At 50.6% G+C, this 23,096-nt stretch overlaps 2 long non-coding RNA genes across 8 annotated transcripts in view; one reads left to right on the plus strand and one right to left on the minus strand.

Annotated features, from left to right (window-relative positions):
- The window catches only part of LOC144780854 (uncharacterized), a 502,533-nt gene that overhangs the window by 446,499 nt on the left and 32,938 nt on the right, over window positions 1-23,096 (plus strand). The window lies entirely within an intron of this gene.
- The window catches only part of LOC144780855 (uncharacterized), an 800,768-nt gene that overhangs the window by 34,519 nt on the left and 743,153 nt on the right, over window positions 1-23,096 (minus strand). The window lies entirely within an intron of this gene.

Here is a 23,096-nt window from a genome sequence, read left to right on the forward strand (position 1 = left end):
AGGCACAGTTAACAAGGAGGTAGGACAAAGCACACAGTGAGCACATGGCAACATGTGGCAGACAAAATGGCTGCCACAAATACAAAATGGAGTCTACACGATGTTACAATAGTTGCTGAATACAGCATGTCTTCTGCTAATGCTTAATCTAGCCGCTGCCAAATTACAACAAGAGTGCCAACGATCAGAGAGGGGCGGGGCTGACCAATCATCAGCGCAGGATACGCATGGGTTGTGACCGAGCAGAGCCCATGCTAAGGGTGAGCCCATCCACGCCGACCGAGCACAGAGGAGGTTGGGCTAGGCCCCCCTCTTGGTTTTTTAAACTTGGCCCCACTACCGGCCTGAGCCCGCTGGACCATCTGGAAATCATTCAGGGTCTGTGACTACACTGCCCTGTGTATTTTGTGGCCCCTTCATTGTTTACTTGCCCGAGTGGGTGCGTCACTTTTACACCGCCGGTGCGTCACTTTTTGTGAAGCACCAGCAGCGTAAATAATGTGCCTTGTTGCACCCTATTTACAAAGTGACGCATCTAGGTAGATGCGTATCTTTGTAAACCCCTGCTCCACGTTATACCTGCGCCAGGTATAATGTATGCAGGGGGGGGGCGTTCTGATGCAAGAAAGGGTCATATAAGTGACGCAGTGAAATCTATAAGATTTCACTGCGCCACTTCTAGGACACAAATGTGTCAATTTCTTACGCCTGCCTCACTGCAGGCGTAAGACTGACGCAGGTCCTTTCACATGGGGCTTGCCCCATGTGAAAGGACACATTGCTGGAGTTGCATCACTTTTGTGACACACTCCAGCAATGCGTCACTTTTGCGCCATACAGATACGTCAGAAATACTGACGTATCTGTAACTCTTTGCGCCATGATGCGTCATACTGAAAATATGACGCATCATTGGTGTCGCAAGGAGGGCGCAGTGAATAGTGACGCATCGCTGTTTTCACGCAGCGATGTGTCACTTTTCATAAATGAGGCCCCTTGTTTGCATGCTCTTGTACGCATGAGGGCAAGAACGCTTTTCCATTTATCAAACTCCATTATCTTATCAGGGTATATAAGATAATGGGAATATTAAGGAAGCCTCTGGGGAGGGGGGTTTGCTGCTGCCTCCAGATTACGCTGCTCCACCTATCCCCCCACCAAAAACTCCTTAACTATAATTCCATTTAAAGTTTCCACGACTATGTAGACACGGGCTAGTGGGGGTTGGACATACCTGCTAAACTTTTTGTCTCTGCACCGGTTTGGGGTGGGACTACTTCACCAGACATTTCCAGTGCAAGGTAGGACCCAGGAGTGGTGGGGAGTCTCATAGTGAACGTAGAGGCCAGGCCTATTTTCTTTCATTTGTAGCTTGCTGACCCTCCTGTTGTTGTGTAATGCCCTGGCTGTGCTATCTCTAGGTGGGCTTAGCACTTTCATTTCACTCCTACCCTACATTTTCTTGAGGTCCTTGCATAGCGGGGAAAGAATAATGGGCAAAAAGAAAATTGTATGTGACAGAGTTCCTACTTCTGGAGTCTTTTTTTGATTCGTGTTGTCAATGTTGTTTTAACACCTTCAGCGCGGCGCAGATTCCTGCGCTGTGCTGAAGGTTCTAATGAGCCTCCCGGCTCATGACGGAACGGTTCCGTCATGAGCACAGCTCAACTAACGCTCATGACGGAACTGTTCCGTCATGAGCATCGAAGGGGTTAAAGGAAATAGAACTGACCGAAAGGTGTCTCTTTCTGGATTTTGAAGTTGCCTCTGGTTGTCGTCTAGCTTCCCCGCAGGTCCATCCAAAGGTCACAGTCTTCCACCTGGATAAATCGTGGATATGGCTACAGAGCAGATTGCTGCCCTGCCCACTCCATGTTTCTGCAATCCGGACGTCACGCAAATCAGTGACAGTGAACCTAGCTCCAAAAGGAAGCATAAAACGAAGCATGGGGGATGGGCTAAATTACAATGCAGTTTCAGTCGTAGTGATCACAAGGAGTCTGTAGACCCCCCCCCCCCCTGCTGCTGTCTGGGCAGGCTTCAATTAGACCTACAGCTGAGGATGGTGTACCCCCACCTATAGACTGGGGTGGCATCTTGGACAGATGTTTGTCTTCTGTGCATGCATGTATTTCTCCCTTTTTCGATAAGATTTGTTACCATGAACGTACTGTTAGCCTGCTGCTTTCCTCTTTAATTGTTGCCTCAGGTTGTCAGTTTTTGGCGTAGCCTCAGTTGGCTAGCTCTGTTGGTAATATAACTCCTTCAGCTGTCCCCTCAAGGTAACTGGAGAGTAGGTTCTGACCAGTCCTCCCAAGTTCCAAGTGATTTGTGCCCCCCAGAGTCAGGAACAAGAGAGGCAGATGGCTCATGGGTTCAAACTTTAGGATTGGGCGCATCGAGAAGGGCATAGCTCACAGATTCAAGCGACTCCCCTCAGCCTCAGTCCTGTCTGACCCCTGCCTGCTGTCCCTATGTGGACACTCTAACTGGAGTTCCCCCACTCCAGGGATGCCGTGAAGAGTCTTATGGGTACCAAAAGAATAAGGTATGTCATTGGTTGATCAATCATACGGATTTCAAAATCCGTGAATAGGATGACATCCTATTGATAAGGAGGGTGGACCCATCACCCAAGGTTGGGTGGGCCCATCACTTAAAAACATTAGAGGGGATTGTGTTGTTATCAATTGTGGGAACCCTGGTCTGGCTCAGAGGTTGGCCAAGAGTGGAGCTAGGGCCCGTTTAGTGAGAGACAACATTAATCTTGTCCCCCCAGCATTTTCTTATAAGCATTTGTCACCCAGGGAAAGGTTGGGTTCCAAGCCCTTGCCCTCAAAGGTTGCTGCTGGGGATGGGTTTTCAGTCTCGACCTCCAACAGATTTCTTCCTCTCTCTAACCTGGATAGTTTAGGCTGACGCCCTGGCCTGACTACCAGCGATCATCAGTACTGCTCTCCAGGCACACAGTAATGAGTTGAGATTGTTGTTTCAATATTTCTTGTTATTCCTTGATTAGTTATACGAGCCCTTTGCTAACACGTGTTTCGTCTCAAGCTGTTAATGTCACAGCAGACTTCTTCAGGGCAAGATTATATGACAAATCATAATCCAAACTTTAATATCCAATATATATTTAGTATCGCAGAGACGTGAAGGAGTTGTGAAAGGCTCACAACTTGGATCGTGTGTTCTCAGGATACGAAGGGTATTATCTTAGTATTTAGTGTGTCTTAGAATAGGGACACATTGTGTCAGGCCTTAGATATTACAAACCAGTGTGTTGTGTCTCTACGTTTTCTCTATAATCAGGTGATGGGTTAAGTAGTGTTATACGAGCCCCATGAGGCCCATACTCACTCGGTCGCTTCTTATATTCTATATCTTTTCGTTTCCGTCAAGTCCTACTAACGGTTGTCACATCAGACTGTAAAGCCAGAATAGATATATCAAATTGTTGCCCATGTAAAATACCTAAAGTACCAGGTTCTAAGGCACCGAAAAAATCATGTCTCACATCCAGCCGGCCTATCGCTGTACATAAGGTTGATATTGAAATGATTGAAGTATCTGTAAACAAAACATATTATTAGAGACTTGGTCTAAGTCACAACTACGTCTCTTTTTGGATATGTACGGCGTCCTCTCAAAATTATGACCCGCTGAATTGCGACAACTGTGACGTGTACGTCAGTAAGGTTACATAACACATAGCAAGCGAACAAAAGGGAGCTATCTTTATCAATACTGTTACGTACGTGTGTGATATATACAATAAGCGTATTTATAAGTACTCATCCGTTTCAATTTGAATCTGTCCAATAAGTGAATACAACAAACGTTCTTGTAAACGCTCTACCCAGATTCTGCCCAGCGGGTGTAAGCCGCAATCACCTAAATACTCTTATGACACTGGTCCCACGTGTGACTACAAGAGCGTGATAACCTGAAATATGAAAATATGCCAACAAATGAAGCATCCTATTTGTATATACAGTATATCATATTTGTATCATCTGCTCAATATTTCAAATGAAACTTGTTAATATAGCTGAGTCTTCACTCAAAATATATGGTAGTACCCAACATTGGCGCATGTGTCATCAACTTTCTACGCACAATAGCGGTCAATCTCTACCAGTGAGCCTGCGGCTAAAGGGCCCGATTCACAGAACTAACTTACAACAAAATCCTAAACTTACTATCATTTCGGTATTCACAGAAGTTAGGAGTCCTAACTTTTCTACTCCTAAACTGAGAAAAATCCTAACTTTAAGACTTTTGGTATTCACAGAATGCATTTAGGAGTCCTAAAGTTAGGAGTCCTAACTTTTTTACTCCTAAACGGAGAAAAATCCTAACTTTAAGACTTTCGGTATTCACAGAAGGCATTTAGGAGTCCTAAAGTTAGGACTCCTAACTTCTGTGAATATCAAAATGAGTAAGTGCTTTCTGTTAATACCAAAATGAGTAAGTGCCTTCTGTGAATACCAAAATGGTAGTAAGTTTAGGATTTTGTCTTAAGTTAGTTCTGTGAATCGGGCCCACAGGGACTATTCTGCCGAGGTAGCGGCAATAAAAAGACATATTGAGACCCTAGGGAGCCAGAATTGTCAAGAACTGTTATAAAAGCAGTACTGATCTGCATTTATTGGTCAACCTGCTCCCCAGGACACTAGTCAGCAGTGGTAACAGCACCGGGTAATAAGTGGATCATACATGTCACTGCTGTATAAATATAAGATCACAACCTTAATCACACATTCTTATTAGGTCCTCAATTGATGCAGAGTGTATATAATCCCTCAGTTTCTACACACAAAATTAATCAATTTCTGCTGGTGGGCCTGCTTCCCAAGAAACCATACCACCAAGGTAGAGGCAAGGAAAATACAAAGTGAGATCCAAGATAGCCAAGTATTCCGTGAACTTTATACAAGCAGTAGTGATCAGTGTCTACTGATGTAAATGTAAATGTAAATGTATTTGAGCTTGTAAAGCGCACTGCTACCCGTCCGTAGGTTTCCTGGTGCTGTATAACTCTGGGGAACCCGTCCTGGGTTTCCCTGTGGGATGGTCCCTGCTGGGAGTCCCCAAGGTGGAGCCAGGCATCCCCGGAGTTGATGGGGCTGTTGTGGAGATTAGGCAAGCTAATGCCCAGAGTTGCCGAGTGGAACCCCTGATTAGAATAAGCACCGAAGCGAGAATTATTGAGTCCGCTGACCCAAGTCCACGACCCTGAAGTCACAAGCCTTCTCCTTCTCCCCAGGATGCTAGCGCGCCGGGGTAACGGTGCTGGATGATAAATTGGACAGTACGTGTTGCTACTGTTCCTCATAAATGCCACAAACTCAACCACACATTAATTTTAGTGACTCACTTGTCACAAGGTGTGTATAATCCCTCACCTAACGGGTAAGCCGCGAGTACCGGCGAAGACTGTATGGACGATACGTGTACGCAATGAACATGCTGAAATAGACAACACGGGTGACGTTAGCGTCATTGCGGGTCAGGTCGTCTCTGAGTCATATCAATGACAACGACCATATTGGAATGGGCAAAAAACACCTTCAGTTAATGCCTGACAACCTAATCATGTATAGCCAAAATAATTTCTGCGAACTGGAATCCACATCAGAGCTTGAGTGGAGATGCGTGGCTCAGTGGGTAGAGGCGGCAGACCCGGAAGCTGAGATCGACCGTGGACCAGGGTTCGATTCCCCGTCTCGGGCTCAAAATTCCACGGACTCGACAATTCTCGCTCTGGTGCCTACTCAACTCACGGGGTCACACTCTGCGACTCTGGGCAATAGCTTGCTTAATCTCCACTACGGCCCCTCACGGCGGGATGCCTGGCTTTCACCTTGTGGACACCCTGCCAGGGTTTCTCACAGGGGAATACCAGGACGGGTTCCCTAAGCAAGCGCCGGGACGCTTACGGGCAGCCGTGCGCTTTACAAATCCAGCACATTTACATTTACATTTACAGTCAATTGGTAGCAACGTATCTGCTACCTCAAACAACAGGTCTGCCGCCAGTAAATGCGCGTGGACCATGAACCGCATCGTGTGTCGGGGTTCAATCATCATATAGATTGGTGTAGGTGCACAGTTTGTCTGAACAGCATAATATAATATTCCATGTATTAGCCATGTGGTTAATGTCATCGTAGCGTGAAAGTTAATATTCCCTAATGTTCGCATATCATTTAGTGGACCCAGTAGTCAATATTTATATAGATAAAGTGTCACTTTATTTTTTGTCATGCAGTGGGAAAGTAGGCCGTAAAGATTATGGATTGTAGACATTATCTATCTTTACAGTCAATGGAAGCTCCTTTTTCAAATCAGTAAAACCATCCACATTTGTTAAGCAGCAATTCAGTCAAAAGGAGAGAGCATTATTACGAGGTCATTCATTATAGATCATCATGTACGTACATCACAATTCAAAGCAGTCCCTATTACATGGACCGAGAGTTCTTTGATTTAATGGCGTTCCTCTGCATGTCTAGAAGAGGTATATCAGCTATCACGGCTGTAGTCCTCCAGCCGTGTACCTAATTCTCATATTCACAATTGATCAGCAGTTCAGGCATGTGCCTTGCCCCCCAGGAAATAATGTACCTCACGGTCAATGTTCAGACCCATATCAACCGCCTTCAGGTGCATTATCCAAATTGCTTCCTGTTGTCTCAATTGGAGTTCACAATGTCCACCTCTCTCATTTTGTGGCACTAGTTCTAAACCATGAAATCAGAAGGTCCTATGTTGGTCTTGCTTGTTACATTTTAACGTGTGTAGGGCAAAGGGGTATCTTGGGTCCCGTTGTTTGACTGCTCTAAGATGTTCCATTATTCTCTCTTTAGTCATCCGAGTAGTGTTCCCTACATACATTTTCTCACATTTGCATATTAATGCATAAACCACATAGCGTGTTGTGCAAGTAATGTTTTGGAAAATGTAATAAGTCCGACTTTTGTAAGTGTTTTGTCTCCGTCAAAGGTTATCGCCCTTCTATATGCTTTGTTGATGATATCTTTATCATAGCCCCTAATGTGAAATCTCCTTCTTATGTCAGTTAAGCAGTCAGTATATACCTTGTCCGAACTGCAGTTGATCCTGGCTCCTCCCCAAATGGTATCGCTTCTGTCTGATGCTAAGGGTGGGTGCTGCTAGCATGTAGAATTGCATTACAGGAAGTCTTTTTTCTGTACATTCTACTCATTAATTTACTACCACATGTATACAATTCAATGTCTGAAAACTGGATAACCTGATGATCAGAATTCATGGTGAATGACATGCGATATGAATTGGTGTTCAGGTATTCTTTAAACACATGTAACTCATCAGCAGACCCAGCGCATACTAATAGAAGGTCGTCAATAAACCTCCCCCAGTAGTGAATATACTCTATCCAGCGAGAACCAGCACGTCCCCATACCTGCTCCTCCTCAAACCATCCTGTGAAAAGGTTGGCATAAGAAGGAGTGAATTTGAATCCCATGGCAGTCCCGCTAGTCTGATGGTACCATTTTTCGTCAAATATGAAGGTGTTATTGCCCAGTATTAGTCTGGTCATCTGAAGTAACATTTCCGTGTGTGAGAGTAGACAAGCTGGTCTTTTTTTTAGATAGTGTGTTATTGCTAACATCCCAACTTCTGTCAAGATGTTGGTCTATAAAGATTACACATCTAGTGTGACTAATATCATACTTTTATCCCAAACCATATTGCTCATCAGATTTAATACATGTTTTGTGTCTTTGATGTGTGATGGTAGGTTAGAGATGAAGGGTTGCAAATACGTATCCACAAATTGTGATAAATGCTCAGTAGGACCCCCTATTCCGGATACAATAGGCCTAACTGGTGGAAAGGCAGCTTTCTTACGTATCTTAGGCAACGTATAGCGTCATGGGAATCTGGGTTTATCTACTTTCAAGAACAGATATTCATCGTCTGATATCAACCCTTGACCTTGCCACATCTTTATATGCAAATTTATGTCAGCTGTTATCCGAGGTAACGGAATCTTGTCTAGAGGACAATAACAGTTTATGTTGCTCAGTTGTGAGTAGATCTCATTGTTGTAGTCAACTCTGTTCATTACTACTACTCAGCCACCTTTATCAGCCTCTCTGATAATTATTGTATCATCATCTCTTAGTTGTTTCAGTGCTATTCTTTCTTCAGCCATCAGATTATTGGTGCCTGACCACGTTCTACTTTTAGTTATGTTCGGTGTTACATTAAGGTACCTAAATTGGTTCTTAAAGAATACGTTGCAGCAGTTATCTAAAGGCAAATTGGGAGTCCATCTCGATCTGAGTTTGTGCCCACTCGCACTGGTTTGTTCAGAGTCTAAATTCAAATCTGTTAAGAATACCGGAATACCATGCATTTCCACCCAGCTATGACGCTATGATGGACTCACTGTTGTGCCTATCCACCTACTTGAGACTCGCACAGAGGCACCTATGATTGCGTAAAGATTGCATTTTATGTTGCATTTGTTCATTGTGTGTCTTGTATTGACCTGCCTGACGCGCTCAGAGAAGGTCGCTCCCCAAGCTGCTGCTTTGGTATCGTTACTGCTTACTGCTTCTCTGTTCTCTGTGCCTCTCGCTACTGCTGCCTGTGATAACGTTAGAGCGTATTTAATTAATTAATTACCGCGCTTGTGATCTCCCGTGTTGAAACAATTAACCATTGCGCTGGGCACTCCACTAGCTGCCACTCGACTCAACGCTAGAGGGGATTTAATTTAATTTATTTAATTACCGCGCTTGTAGTCCTCTAGCTGCCGCTTGTCACTATTTACAGTGTTGTGCGCTGGGCAGGTAGAATACGCGCTGTTTGTGACTCTGACCCCATTTAAACATCGCGCCATTTTGTTGTTGTTGTTGTTGTACTTCGGAGCCTTCCCCTACGACCTGATCCCGCCTCCCAGCTGATCCTCCCTCGCCCCTCCCCTCCCACCATCCATATATGACAGAAGCCTATGCGCGCAGCGTTTACGCGCAGCGACCGCGCCCAATCCGCGCCGAAGGTGCGCCAAAGGTAAGCCCGTCTTCGCCCGTCCGCGCCTGGACCGCGCCCAGCGCCATACCCCCTGCGCCTCGCGCTGCCCAGCCCTCCCGCCTCACTTACGATGCCGCCACCCTCCTAGCCCTTAACCCCGGTCGCGCCCCCAACTGCGTCCTAGCCGCTCCTGGACACACCCATGGACCCTTCTCATGCTACTCCTGCAAATTCATCGGCACCGACAACATCTCCGCTACAACCACACCTCAGATTCCCGACGCCAACCATCTATAATGCATCTTACTCAACACCCGTTCGGTCCACAGACACGCCATTGACCTCTGGAATCTACTAGACACCATCTCTCCGGACGTCGCCTTCCTTACAGAAACATGGATGAACGCTTCCTCCGCCCCAGACATCACCATTGCCATCCCGGAAGACTATAAGATCACACGCAAGGACCGTACCGGACACACAGGAGGAGGAATCGCTATCGTCCATAAAAAATCAATCCACATCTCAACCAGCTCTGACGTCAACCTCGCCAACTCTGAACACCTTCACTTCCAGATCCACATCGACCCCAAGACCACACTCAGAGGCACCCTCCTTTACAGACCACCAGGACCCCGCTCAAAATTCAGTGAAGACATCACGGACTTTATCACCCCACACGCGCTCCCCTCCAAAGATTACATCCTTCTGGGAGACCTCAACTTTCACCTTGAAAAGAACAACGACCGCAACACCACCACCCTCTTGGACAACCTCGCCAACCTCGGACTTAAACAACTGGTCACCTCCCCCACCCACATCGCAGGTCACACACTCGACCCCATCTTCACCTCCAGCAATCATGTATCCTTCAGCCACACTACGGATCTTCTCTGGACTGACCACAGCTGCGTTCACTTCACCTACAACAAGCCGAAACCCACCAACCAACTCCAACCAACTCTGCAAAGAAACTGGAACAAAGTCACCATCGACCAGATCTCCTCATCGCTCCTTCTAAACACCCCAGCCCACTCTTCTAACCCAGACCAAGCCGCCGCCAACCTCACCCTATGGTTATCCAACACCGCCGACATCCTAGCACCACTGAAAAAACGTCAAAGCAAACCTGGCAGCAAGAAGGCCTCATGGTTCAACGAGGATCTTAAGAAGTCCAAGAAACTCTGCCGCTCCCTTGAAAAGACCTGGAAAAAAGACCCAACCACTAGCACCAAGGACGCCTTCAAAAACGCCACCCGCACACACCACCAACTAATCCGAAAGGCCAAGAAAACAGCACTCAAGGATCGACTAGACAACAACGCCCACAACAGCAAGGAACTCTTCAACATCGTCAAGGAATTTACCAACCCCTCGGCCAACTCCAACGACATCACCCCTTCTCAAGCCCTCTGCGACTCCCTGGCTTTATTCTTCCACAACAAAATTGCAGACATCCACAACAGCTTCGACAACGAACCCGGAGACCAACCCACCCAACCATATGATGAACATCCTCCCCCCTTGAACACTCTTAACGACTGGAACCCAATCTCCACTGAGGACACCATCCGCCTGATGAACTCTATCCACTCAGGATCTCCCACAGACCCATGTCCTCACCACATCTTCAACAAAGCAGACTCCGTCATAGCACCGCACCTCCGAGACGTCATCAACTGCTCCTTCAACTCCGCCACCTTCCCGGAAAGCTGGAAACACGCTGAACTCACCGCCCTTCTGAAAAAACCCACAGCGGACCCCACCGAACTCAAAAATTATCGCCCCATATCGCTCCTTCCTTTCCCAGCCAAAGTCATCGAGAAAGCTGTCAACAACCAACTCTCCGCTTACCTAGAAGCCAACAAATCCCTCGACTCCTCACAATCTGGCTTCCGAGCAAAACACAGCACTGAGACCGCCCTCATCGCAGCAACAGATGACATTCGAACTCTACTGGACAATGGAGACACAGTCGCCCTCATCCTCCTCGACCTCTCTGCAGCCTTCGACACAGTATGCCACAGCACCCTTTTACAACGCCTCAGAAACATCGGAATACAAGGAAAAGCACTTGAATGGATCACCTCGTTCCTCACCGGAAGAACCCAGAGAGTCCGCCTTCCACCATTCAAGTCCGAGGCCACCGAAGTCATCTGTGGCGTACCACAAGGATCCTCACTCAGTCCCACCCTCTTCAACGTATACATGAGCCCCCTTGCGGCCATCGCTCGCCAACACAACCTCAACATCATCTCCTACGCGGATGACACTCAACTGATCCTTTCTCTCACCAAGGACCCCAGCACCGCCAAAACCAACCTACACGAAGGAATGAAAGAAGTTGCTGAATGGATGAAACAAAGCCGTCTGAAACTGAACTCCGATAAAACAGAAGTCCTCATCTTAGGTACATCCCCCTCTGCGTGGGACGACTCTTGGTGGCCGGAAGCCCTTGGAAAAGCTCCCATCCCGACAGACCACGCACGGAACCTAGGCGTTATCCTGGATTCTTCACTCTCAATGAACAGACAAGTCAACGCCGTATCCTCATCCTGCTTCAACATTCTTCGCATGCTCAAAAAAACATTTCGCTGGATCCCCACCGAAACCAGAAAAACAGTCACCCATGCTCTGGTCACGAGCCGACTGGACTACGGTAACACCCTCTACGCAGGCACTACCGCTAAACTCCAGATGAAACTCCAACGAATCCAAAACGCCTCAGCCAGGATCATATTAGACATCCCGCGTAACGAACACATCTCTGGCCACCTGAAAGACCTCCACTGGCTACCCGTCAATAAGAGGATCACTTTCCGACTGCTAACCCACGCACACAAATCACTCTACGACATCGGACCAGAATGCCTCAACTCACGACTGTCCTTCTACACCCCCTCCCGCCAACTACGTTCTTCCAGCCAAGCCCTCGCCTCTGTACCCCGCATCAACAAGACCACCATGGGAGGCAGATCCTTCTCATACCTGGCAGCTAAAACATGGAACTCACTCCCCACCTACCTTCGCCTTACCCAGAACCACCTAGCATTTAGAAAGCAACTTAAAACGTGGATATTTGACAAGTAATCCTCCTCTCCCCCCTAAGCGCCTTGAGACCCTCTGGGTATGTAGTGCGCTATATAAATTATCTGACTTGACTTGACTTGACTATTGTCTTTTTATTCCTTCACAGGTTTTTTCTAAGTGGGTCCGTGATTATACTGACTCCACCTACACCACAACACACCTTAGCATATGTGTTGATAATCACTTTCACGTAGCATAATTTTTGCTACTCACAAACTATTCACGTGGTCCTGACGAAAGCCCATTCAATTTCCTTCTTGGGCTGAAACATGTAGACCGCCTTTTTGACAACTAGGAGTAAACCTCTTCATTAGTTGCATTATTTGTTTTTAACCTTATCCTGGGCCGCTAACAATAAATATTTTTGGAAAGGATTCCTAGAGATATTTTTAAACTGCACTATACTACCTCACACTATTACACCACATCAGCTCCGCTGTAATCAGGCGTCATAGCACAACCGGGTGGCATTCGGCCGCCCGGTTGGGACCCCAATGATGAAGCATGATACCAACTAGGCTGGTGTGTGAGGGGTCTTTTAAAAAAACCTAATGGCTCCCTGGCACTGTTTACAATACCAGTGAGTCCACTGAGCAACTACGAACTACGGACTGTGGCAGAGTAGAGCAGCCGAGCGGTCAAGGAGTGAGGAGCTGCGAAGGAGCTGCAGAGGAGCTGTTTGTAGAGTAGCGGAGTTCTGCAGGAGGCGGCGGCGACCAGGCAGCAAGTGATCGGGCAAGATAAGGATCACTAAGGCAGCTGCCACGACCCCCGTTGGAGAACCGCACTAAAGTGCCAAAAAGATAAAGCGCCGAGAGACCTGGAAGCGGCGGCGGCTGCTGCAGAGGTGTTGCGGAGGTGCCGGATCCTGGGAAAACGGTTTTAAGACGCTGAGACGCATGGAACCGTGAGAGCCGCTGGTAGTCCATTACCGGTGAGGTGCCGTGCCCAGTCGGGTCCACTAGAGCGCAGCGGAGAGCCGCGTGTGGGACGCCAGATCTCCATTGCACGGAACACGGGCCGCGCTGATTGGATTGGGTCGGCTCTAGCGGCAGCAAGCACAGGTGTGAGCTGCCACACCACCAGAGCTAACGCCAGGGGCCTGTTCGACCTGTTTGCCCAATTACCGCTTGCCGCTTGCTGCTCGAACTGGTTACCGCTGGCGACCGCTTGTTGCTTGATGTGTGCTTAATGTGTGCAATTTGCAATTTGCACATGAGATAGAGGCGGCAGCGGTAGAGTGGAAGTGGTGACTCCCTGAGATTTGGCAAAGTCGAGGACGAGGACGACGTGGGTCATATTACAGCACCGGTGGCAGAAATGTGGGCAAGGTAAGCCGGTTCACATAATCAGGCAAATTAGATCACCTCTTTTTTCTTCAGCAAATAATCACCGTTTAATCAGCGAGCCCCCAAAAGACATTGGCGAATGGGGGGTTTGTTTGTCCTGAGCCCTCCATACTGAGCCCCTTTAAGTCCACCAAAGCCCATAGCCCGTAGTTCACCAGGGCATCGGACTGGGGTTGTCCTTCTGTGGTCTGGAATTTCCCACACTGCCATTTCACTGTCCAACAGATTGGGTTTTCTTTGACAAAGAGGAGGTTAATAACTATGGAGGGTAAGTCCCTCAAATTAAAGTACTAACTCAAGTACTTCGCACCCAACATAAACCACAAGCGCCTATCCCCACTAGACTGATGCGCAGTATGTAAACATAATAAGCTGCACTGAACCTTTATCAGTTTTCAAATACTGTATTAAAACGTACTAATACATATCCACAGCTATTGCCCCTCCCTGACGGCAGCTACTTTTACGGCTTACTGTGTGTACCTAAGTATCTCTAACAACAAACTGCGTCAATCTTGGAAGTGGTAACACGGCTCCACGCTATATAAGGTGTAGACAGGCTTGGGTGGAAGTGCAGATCTCTGTGGAACACTCGGACCTACCAGCTAGATAGAGGCAGCAGAGTGGGGAACATTACAACTTAAAAACATTTTTGATTTCAAAGAATTCAGCCCGCGTAATAAAGCCATTAATATGAGATCGGGAAGGGAACGGACTTTAGGGACATCAGCAAAACGAGTAAAAAAGATGCAGCAATCTACGGTATCAAAAAAGCTAAAAACCAATGCATCAGGATTGTCTCAGTCACTTATCTCCCCGATTGCAAGGATGTTCGAGAAATCCAGTAAAATACCGGACAAATTCCAATTCATGAAGGATCCAACTGGAGCTATGATCCTAATGAAAACAGACTCGAAAAACGTCAAACTACAGACCCCAATGAAACCAACTAGCAGTGAGACACATAATATGATATACAACACTCAGCAAATGGAACAAAGTGAACAAATTGGTGACGATAACGAAATAGAGGACCAAGAAATACTGTCCACAGATCGAACTCAAGGAATAACTTATCAAAACCCCGTGAGAGTGCTGATAAACTGCAATACAAATACAAATACGGAGTTAGATGAAACGGCGACAACAAAGGAAATTGATCCTAACTCTCCTTCAAACAAATTGTATTTAAAAAACGAGGGAACCACTCACCAATACCATGAAATAAGAATGGGACATGCACCAGCATGTCTCCCAATTGAAGTCAATGTTGAAATAAAAAAACGGTTGCCGGTAACTACGGAGGAATCTAAAATACATAAAAATCATGAGAGTGTAGAGCTGGGTTGGGTAAATAAGAATGAGCAACCCCTTGAAACAACTGTGCTTAGGGAGGACCTTGAATCTCCTCTAGAAAACAACGTTACAGCCAAGAATAGTACGGAAAAAGGAAATGTGGAAATGAAATACAAGATGGAAAATCCACCTAATTTCACTAAACCAAGTAAGGGAGATATAAAACAACAAGAAGCAGGTATACCATGGGATATCTTTTATCAAACCTCGACCCTCACGTTAGAAGCTTTATACTATCAATCAAATAAAATGGACATACAAATTGACTTATTAAAAATGATGGCAAATAATGTGGCGGGAATTGACAACAAACTTGCTCAACTAAACAACTTGATAATCAGAGTTCAGTCAGAAAACGAAAAAACATCTACTGACAGTATCTATATTCCCATTATGGACAAACTGGCAGCATTACCGGCCGTTTTAACAAGCATATTAGAAGACACAAAAAGAAACATCCAAGTCAGCATGGATAAAGTTACAAAAGATAAAACTAATTCAAAGGAATGGAATAAAAACGAAATTGGAAATGACAAAGACGACATGAAAGGCATTGAACTAAAACAAATACCAAAACTACATGATGCAATGGTTAAATCACCAGTCTACCAAGTTAGAGAACAACCACGAAATGAAACTAAGAGTAAATTTAATCACGAGGACCAAACTGACATAAATACCGAAACGGCTGGTTTCACGACAATGTCAAAACGACAAAGAAAAAAACTTCGTAAAGCCAGAAAAAATGAAAAACTGAAAAGGTCTGTTGAAAGCTTGTCAGAGGTGGACCAGACAATAACAACTCTAGAAGACACAAGGAAAGGTAAAATCAACTTCTATTCCATATTTGATAAACCCCAAAAGACTGAACTAACAAAAATACCGAAACCCAACGCAATTGAAAACCTATCTAGGAAAAATCATCAACTACTTGAAGGGAAAGCGGTTTCCAGGTCCCATAATACACCGCCACTGGCAACCGAAGTGGATACAAATCTAAAAGAAGAAAAAAAAGAGTCAAATAAAGGTCACTCTGACAAAGTCCAGGAAACTAGCCCTACTAAATCAACCACAATAACGATTCCGCACTTAAATCAAGGTTTGAGTAAAAGAACAATAAAAGACGGGGTCCAGACAGGGAAGAATGAGGTGAAACCCCTACCAAGTATACAAGAATGGGATCAACTGCAGATTAAAAGTACAGAGGGGAAAAAAATAATTATCTATAACCCAAAACAAACTGAGATAAACCGGCTCCCCCTTCACGAGAATCCCAAATCTGCTGTAAAACTGTTGTTTACTCCAGAATTCCAGTGAGTCCAGGTAACTTTTTTCTCAGTGGGTCCGTCTACATTGTTTGTATATATTAGAATTGTGGATAGGGACGTACCCCTCAATTGTCCTTGCTCTCTCCTTTGTCTATTCTCCCCTTATGCTTTTAAGTGGCCAATCCGTATTCTTCTATCTAAACTATTTCTCCCTTGTTCCGAAATGCCTTCACCAGAGTCCTGGTTCGTTTAATTGTCACTTGACGCTATACTATATGAGCTGTTGCTAATTGATTCAGATATCACTTTGTATAATTTTTTTACTAGGTGATCTAATTTCCTAGCAAAAGTAAACACCCTGCCCCCTAGATAGTCGTTCTCATATCTCTTGAGTTTCTAGTTTTACATAACTTGATCTGCTCCTGGGGTTTGTTAAGAACCTCTTGTAAAATCGCATAGTTCTTTTGCGTAGGTTTTGGCAAATTGATGTCTTTGATTTCTTTCTCTATCTCTTTAATTTCAACCTGAAACTTGCTTTCTTTCCTCTCTGCGCGGATGATTAATATCTCCATTAGATTCATAAAATTGTTGCTTAGTTTTTTTTCCCATCTTATTAAGAGGTAATCCTCAAGATCATCATATGTGGGGAAGATGTGGGCACATAGTCCCCTGGGAATTCTATTGAGTTTCATGTATTGTTTTAGGGTGGTGGCATCCCACCACTTGGATTTCTCATTCATTTTTAACTTTTCTAATTTCTTGAATTTTTCTTGGAGGCCTTCACTCCTAGTTGATCTTGTTGTCATTGATGTGCCTGCACTTAAGTGTCTGAACAATTCCTGTGCTACTTTCTTTCTTTCTGATAATTCTGTCGTGGTCCTAGTATTGTTAATTCTAGCTTACTATATCTCAAGATATGAATCTTCAGGCGATGCAGCCCTCCACATATGATACAAGCAATACGATACAATGCGATGGCTGGGTGGTTGGCGCACTCTATCAAATATATATAGAAAAGATGTCACAATCAAATTTAGGCCAATGTCCAAGAGGTATCCGGTACTCCGGAGGAGGAAGAGCCACCCATTCTTCCTCAATCAGAAATGTTCTGGAATTATCAGTACTGTTCTCCAGGCACACAGAAATGAGTTGAGATTGTGGTTTCAATAGTTCTTTTTATTCCTTGATTAGTTATACGAGCCCCCTGCCAACATGTGTTTCGTCTGAAGCTGTTGATGTCACAGCAGACTTCTTCAGGGCAAGATTCTATGACAAATCATAATCCAAACTTTAATATCCAATATATATTTAGTATCGCAGAGATGTGAAGGAGTTGTGACCACAACCTGAATCGCGTGTTCTCAGGATACAAAGGGTATTATGTTAGTATTTAGTGTGTCTTAGAATAGGGACACATTGTGCCAGGCCTTAGATATTACAAATCAGTGTGTAGTGTCTCTACGTGTTCTCTATAATCAGGTGACGGCTTAAGTTGTGTTATATCAGCCCAACGATGCCGATACTCACTTGGTCTCTTCTTATTATCTATCTCTTTTTGTTTCGGTCAAGTCCTACTAACGGTTGTCACATCAGACTGTGAAGCCAGAAAAGATATACCAAATTGTTGTACCAAGTTCTAAGGCACCAAAAAAAGCAGGTCTCACATCCAGCCGGCCTATCGCTGAACACCTCTGTACTCTTGCGCGAGAGTTCAGATGTTATCTGCGGGTTACGCTCACTATAGATTTGATTGGTTACCCCATATTCAGATGCGTGGGCTCAAAATTCATTGTGGGGTATTTTGAGGGCTCACCGCAGCTCCTTATTTCACCCGGTGACTCCAGCCCTTGAAATCTACAAAAGTCCGGCACTAGGAGCCACTCTGTATGGTGGGGAGCTTTTGGGCTTCCAAGACACTAGACCAGGGGTGCCCAAACCTGTCCTGGCGGGCCGTATCCATGCCAGATTTTTGGGATATCCCCATCTGGGGATCACGGTTCGATCCCCGGCACCGGCGGCAGATTAGCCCAGCACCAGGTGACTCTGGGAAATAGCTGGCGCCGCGGCTAGGGCGGCTGACTCCGGAATCTGGAGATTTTTTTATTTAAGGTTTTTTTAGAGCGCGTAGTAACCCTCGAGCATCCCAGAGATCAGGGTTCGATCCCCGGCACCGGCCGCAGATTAGCCCAGCACCACGTGACTCTGGGAAATAGCTGGCGCCGCGGCTAGGGAGGCTGACTCCGGAATCTGGAGATCACGGTTCGATCCCCGGCACCGGCGGCAGATTAGCCCAGCACCAGGTGACTCTGGGAAATAGCTGGCGCCGCGGCTAGGGCGGCTGACTCCGGAATCTGGAGATTTTTTTATTTAAGGTTTTTGTAGAGCGCGTAGTAACCCTCGAGCATCCCAGAGATCAGGGTTCGATCCCCGGCACCGGCGGCAGATTAGCCCAGCACCATGTGACTCTGGGCAATAGCTTGCTTAATCTTCCCAACGGCCCCTAGCGCCTAGAGACCCTTACGGGCGATTGTGCGCCTTACAAATGTGGATTATTATTATTATTATTATTATTATTATTATTTGGGCCGACTCCGATCCGGTTCGTAAAAGCACATCTGCCCGAATCTGTCGGACAACCACGTACGCCCGGGAGAGGACTGCCCGGGACCCGTGGAGCCCGTCCTGGTCACTCTGACCTGCCATCGGCCTGGAGAAGGGAGCGCCGGACGCCCGGGGGGAGGACTGCCCGGGACCCGTGGAGCCCGTCCTGGGCACTCTGACCTGCCGTCTGCCCGGGGAAGGGAGCCCCGGACGCCCGGGGGGAGGACTGCCCGGGACCCATGGAGCCCGTCCTGGGCACTCTGACCTGCCGACGGCCCGGGGAAGGGAGCCCCGGACGCCCGGGGGAGGACTGCCCGGGACCCGTGGAACTCGTCCTGGGCACTCTGACATGCCGCTGACCCGGGGAAGGGAACCCCGGACGCCCGGGAGCCGTGGAGCCCGTCCTGGGCACTCTGACAAGCCGTCGGACCGGGGAAGGGAGCCCCGGATGCCCGGGACCCGTGGAGCCTGTCCTGGGAACTCCGGCATGCCGTTGGCCCAGGGAAGGGAGTCCCAGATACCCGGGACCCGTGGAGCCCGTCATGGGCACTCTGACAAGCCGGTGTCCCGGGGAAGGGAGCCCCGGACGCCGGGGACTCGTGGAGCCCGTCCTGGGCACTCTGGCATGCCGTTGGCACGGGGAAGGGAGCCCCGGACGTCCGGGGCCCGTGGAGCCCATCCTGGGCACTCTGACAAGCCGTTGGCCCGGGGAAGGGAGAGCCGGACACCCAGCGGAGGAATGCCCGGGACCCATGGAGCCCGTCCTGGGCAATCTGACCTGCCGTCGGCCCGGAGAAGGGAGCGACGGACGCCCGGGGGGGAGGAATGCCCGGGACGCATGGAGCCCATCCTGGGCACTTTGACATGCCATCGGCCTTGAGACCCGGGGGACGACTGCCCGGGAAGCATGGAGCCCGACCTGGGCACTCGCTCATGCCGTTGGCCTGGAGACCCGGGGGACGACTGCCCGGGGCGCATGGAGCCCGACCTGGGCACTCGCTCATGCCGTTGGCCTGGAGACCCGGGGGACGACTGCCCGGGACGCATGGAGCCCGTCCTGGGCACTTTGACATGCCGTTGGCCTGGAGGAGGGAAGCCCCGGGTGTTGTTACCCAGGCATAGCCCATCTGGTCCCCCTGGCAGAGAACCACCAGCCTTGCAGGGGTGTCCGGGCATACCCTTACCCCTAGTAATCCGGAGGAAAATTACCCCCCTTTCTTGTAATCTGTGCACACGAGTTGACAGAGGGGACCCAAGGCGTAAAAGTACCCGACCTCCTGGAGCCCTCGCTGGGATCGGGGAGGCAAATGGCACCTCATAGGGACTTCCAGGGAGGTTTGGCCATCTGGTCGCCCTTTTGGATAGCATTGCATGCGACCAGATGGCCGAGGGGAAAGGTGCAACCAGGTGGCCGGGAACGAAAGGACTCCCTGCTTCCCACCCCGAGCCTTCGTGGTAGGGCTGCTGCCTGCCCACGCCGGGCAGGGCTCGGGGACCCCGGCTGGGCCTCAGGCACGGTGAGGACCACCGGAGCTCCCAGGCCCGGACGCCCGGGACGACGACTGCCCGGGACGCATGGAGCCCGTCCTGGGCACTTTGACATGCCGTCGGCCTGGAGACCCGGGGGACGACTGCCTGGGACGCATGGAGCCCGTCCTGGACATTTTGACATGCCGTCGGCCTGGAGACCCGGGGGACGACTGCCCGGGACGCATGGAGCCCGTCCTGGGCACTTTGACATGCCGTCGGCCTGGAGACCCGGGGGACTACTGCCTGGGACGCATGGAGCCCGTCCTGGACATTTTGACATGCCGTCGGCCTGGAGACCCGGGGGACGACTGCCCGGGACGCATGGAGCCCGTCCTGGGCACTTTGACATGCCGTCGGCCTGGAGACCCGGGGGACGACTGCCCGGGACGCATGGAGCCCGTCCTGGGCACTTTGACATGCCGTCGGCCCGGAGAAGGGAGCGCCGGACACCCAGGGAAGGACTGCCCGGGACCCATGGAGCCCGTCCTGGGCAATCTGACCTGCCGTCGGCCCAGGGAAGGGAGCGGCGGATGCCCGGGGGGAGGAATGCCCGGGACGCATGGAGCCCGTCCTGGGCACTTTGACATGCCGTCGGCCCGGAGACCCGTGGGACGACTGCCCGGGACGCATGGAGCCCAACCTGGGCACTTTGACATGCCGTCGGCCTGGAGACCCGGGGGACGACTGCCCGGGACGCATGGAGCCCGTCCTGGACATTTTGACATGCCGTCGGCCTGGAGACCCGGGGGACGACTGCCCGGGACGCATGGAGCCCGTCCTGGGCACTTTGACATGCCGTCGGCCCGGAGAAGGGAGCGCCGGACACCCAGGGGAGGACTGCCCGGGACCCATGGAGCCCGTCCTGGGCAATCTGACCTGCCGTCGGCCCGGAGAAGGGAGCGGCGGATGCCCGGGGGGACGACTGCCCGGGACGCATGGAGCCCGTCCTGGGCACTTTGACATGCCATCGGCCTGGAGACCCGGGGGACAACTGCCCGGGACGCATGGAGCCCAACCTGGGCACTTTGACATGCCGTCGGCCTGGAGACCCGGGGGACGACTGCCCGGGACGCATGGAGCCCGTCCTGGACATTTTGACATGCCGTCGGCCTGGAGACCCGGGGGACGACTGCCCGGGACGCATGGAGCCCGTCCTGGGCACTTTGACATGCCGTCGGCCTGGAGACCCGGGGGACGACTGCCCGGGACGCATGGAGCCCGTCCTGGGCACTTTGACATGCCGTCGGCCTGGAGATCCGGGGGACGACTGCCCGGGACGCATGGAGCCCGTCCTGGGCACTTTGACATGCCGTCGGCCTGGAGACCCGGGGGACGACTGCCCGGGACGCATGGAGCCCGTCCTGGGCACTTTGACATGCCGTCGGCCTGGAGATCCGGGGGACGTCTGCCCGGGACGCATGGAGCCCGTCCTGGGCACTTTGACATGCCATCGGCCTGGAGACCCGGGGGACGACTGCCCAAGAGCCATGGAGCCCGTCCTGGGCAATTTGACAAGCCGTTGGCCTGGAGGAAGGAAGCCCCGGGTGGCCTAGGGAGGTGTTACCCAGGCATAGCCCATCTGGTCCCCCTAGCAGAGAACCACCAGCCTTGGAGGGGTGTCCGGGCATACCCTGCCCCCTAGTAATCCGGAGGGAAATTACCTGACTTTCTTGCAATCTGTGCACACAAGGTGACAGAGGGGACCCAAGGCGCGAAAGTACCCGACCTCCTGGAGCCCTCGCTGGGATCCGGGAGGCGAATGGCACCTCATCATGACTTCCAGGGCGACCAGATGGCCGAGGCGAGAGGGGCGACCAGATGGCCGGGACCAAAAGGACGCCAATCTGCCTGCCCCGGAGCTGCAGGGCTCTGGGGCTGCAGGGTTCCGGGGGCTGCAGAGCTGCAGGTCTCTGGGGCTGCAGGGCTCCGGGGCTTCAGGCCTCCCCGGGCCCTGATGGACCCTCCGTCCCGGGTACCTCCGACCCCCGGCCGGCTTGCAGGACGGAGGGGGGATTCCCGCACCACTGGGCCCTGCCGGACGGGGCTCAAGCCCCGGGCCCGGTCCCCGGCCCCAGTCCCGGCTTTCCAAACCCTATGCCGGGCCGGGGAGAGCCTCCCCTGGGCCCCCGGTGGACCCTCCGTCCCGGGCGCCCCGGACCCCCGGCCGGATTGCTGGACGGAGGGGTACCAGCACCCTCGGGGCCTGGCCAGATGGAGTTCAAGCCCCGGGTCCGGTCCCACCTTCCGAACCCTAGCCAGGCTGGGGAGAGCCTCCCCGGGCCCCGGTGGAGCCCCGTCCCCAGCGCCCGGACCCTCTGGTGGCCTGCGGGACAGGGGGCTCCAGCACCCTCGGGGCCTGGCCAGATGGAGTTCAAGCCCCGGGCCCGGTCCCACCTTCTGAACCCTAGCCAGGCTGGGGAGAGCCTCCCCGGGCCCCGGTGGAGCCCCGTCCCCAGCACCCGGACCCTCTGGAGGCCTGCGGGACGGGGAGCTCGCGCACCACCGGGCCCCGCCGGCCGAGCTCAAGCCCAGGGCCCGGTCCCACCTTCCGAACCCTAGCCAGGCTGGGGAGAGCCTCCCCGGGCCCCGGTGGAGCCCCGTCCCCAGCGCCCGGACCCTCTGGTGGCCGGCGGGACGGGGAGCTCGCGCACCCCGGGGCCAGCCGGCCGGAGCTCAAGCCCCGGGCCCGGTCCCACCTTCCGAAACCTAGCCAGGCTGGGGAGAGCCTCCCCGGGCCCCGGTGGAGCCCCGTCCCCAGCACCCGGACCCTCTGGAGGCCTGCGGGACGGGGGGCTCGCGCACCCCGGGGCCGGCCGGAGCTCAAGCCCCGGGCCCGGTCCCACCTTCCGAACCCTAGCCAGGCTGGGGAGAG

This window comes from Lissotriton helveticus, chromosome 9 (genome assembly GCF_964261635.1).
Source record: "Lissotriton helveticus chromosome 9, aLisHel1.1, whole genome shotgun sequence".
Classification (NCBI taxonomy): Eukaryota; Metazoa; Chordata; class Amphibia; order Caudata; family Salamandridae; genus Lissotriton; species Lissotriton helveticus.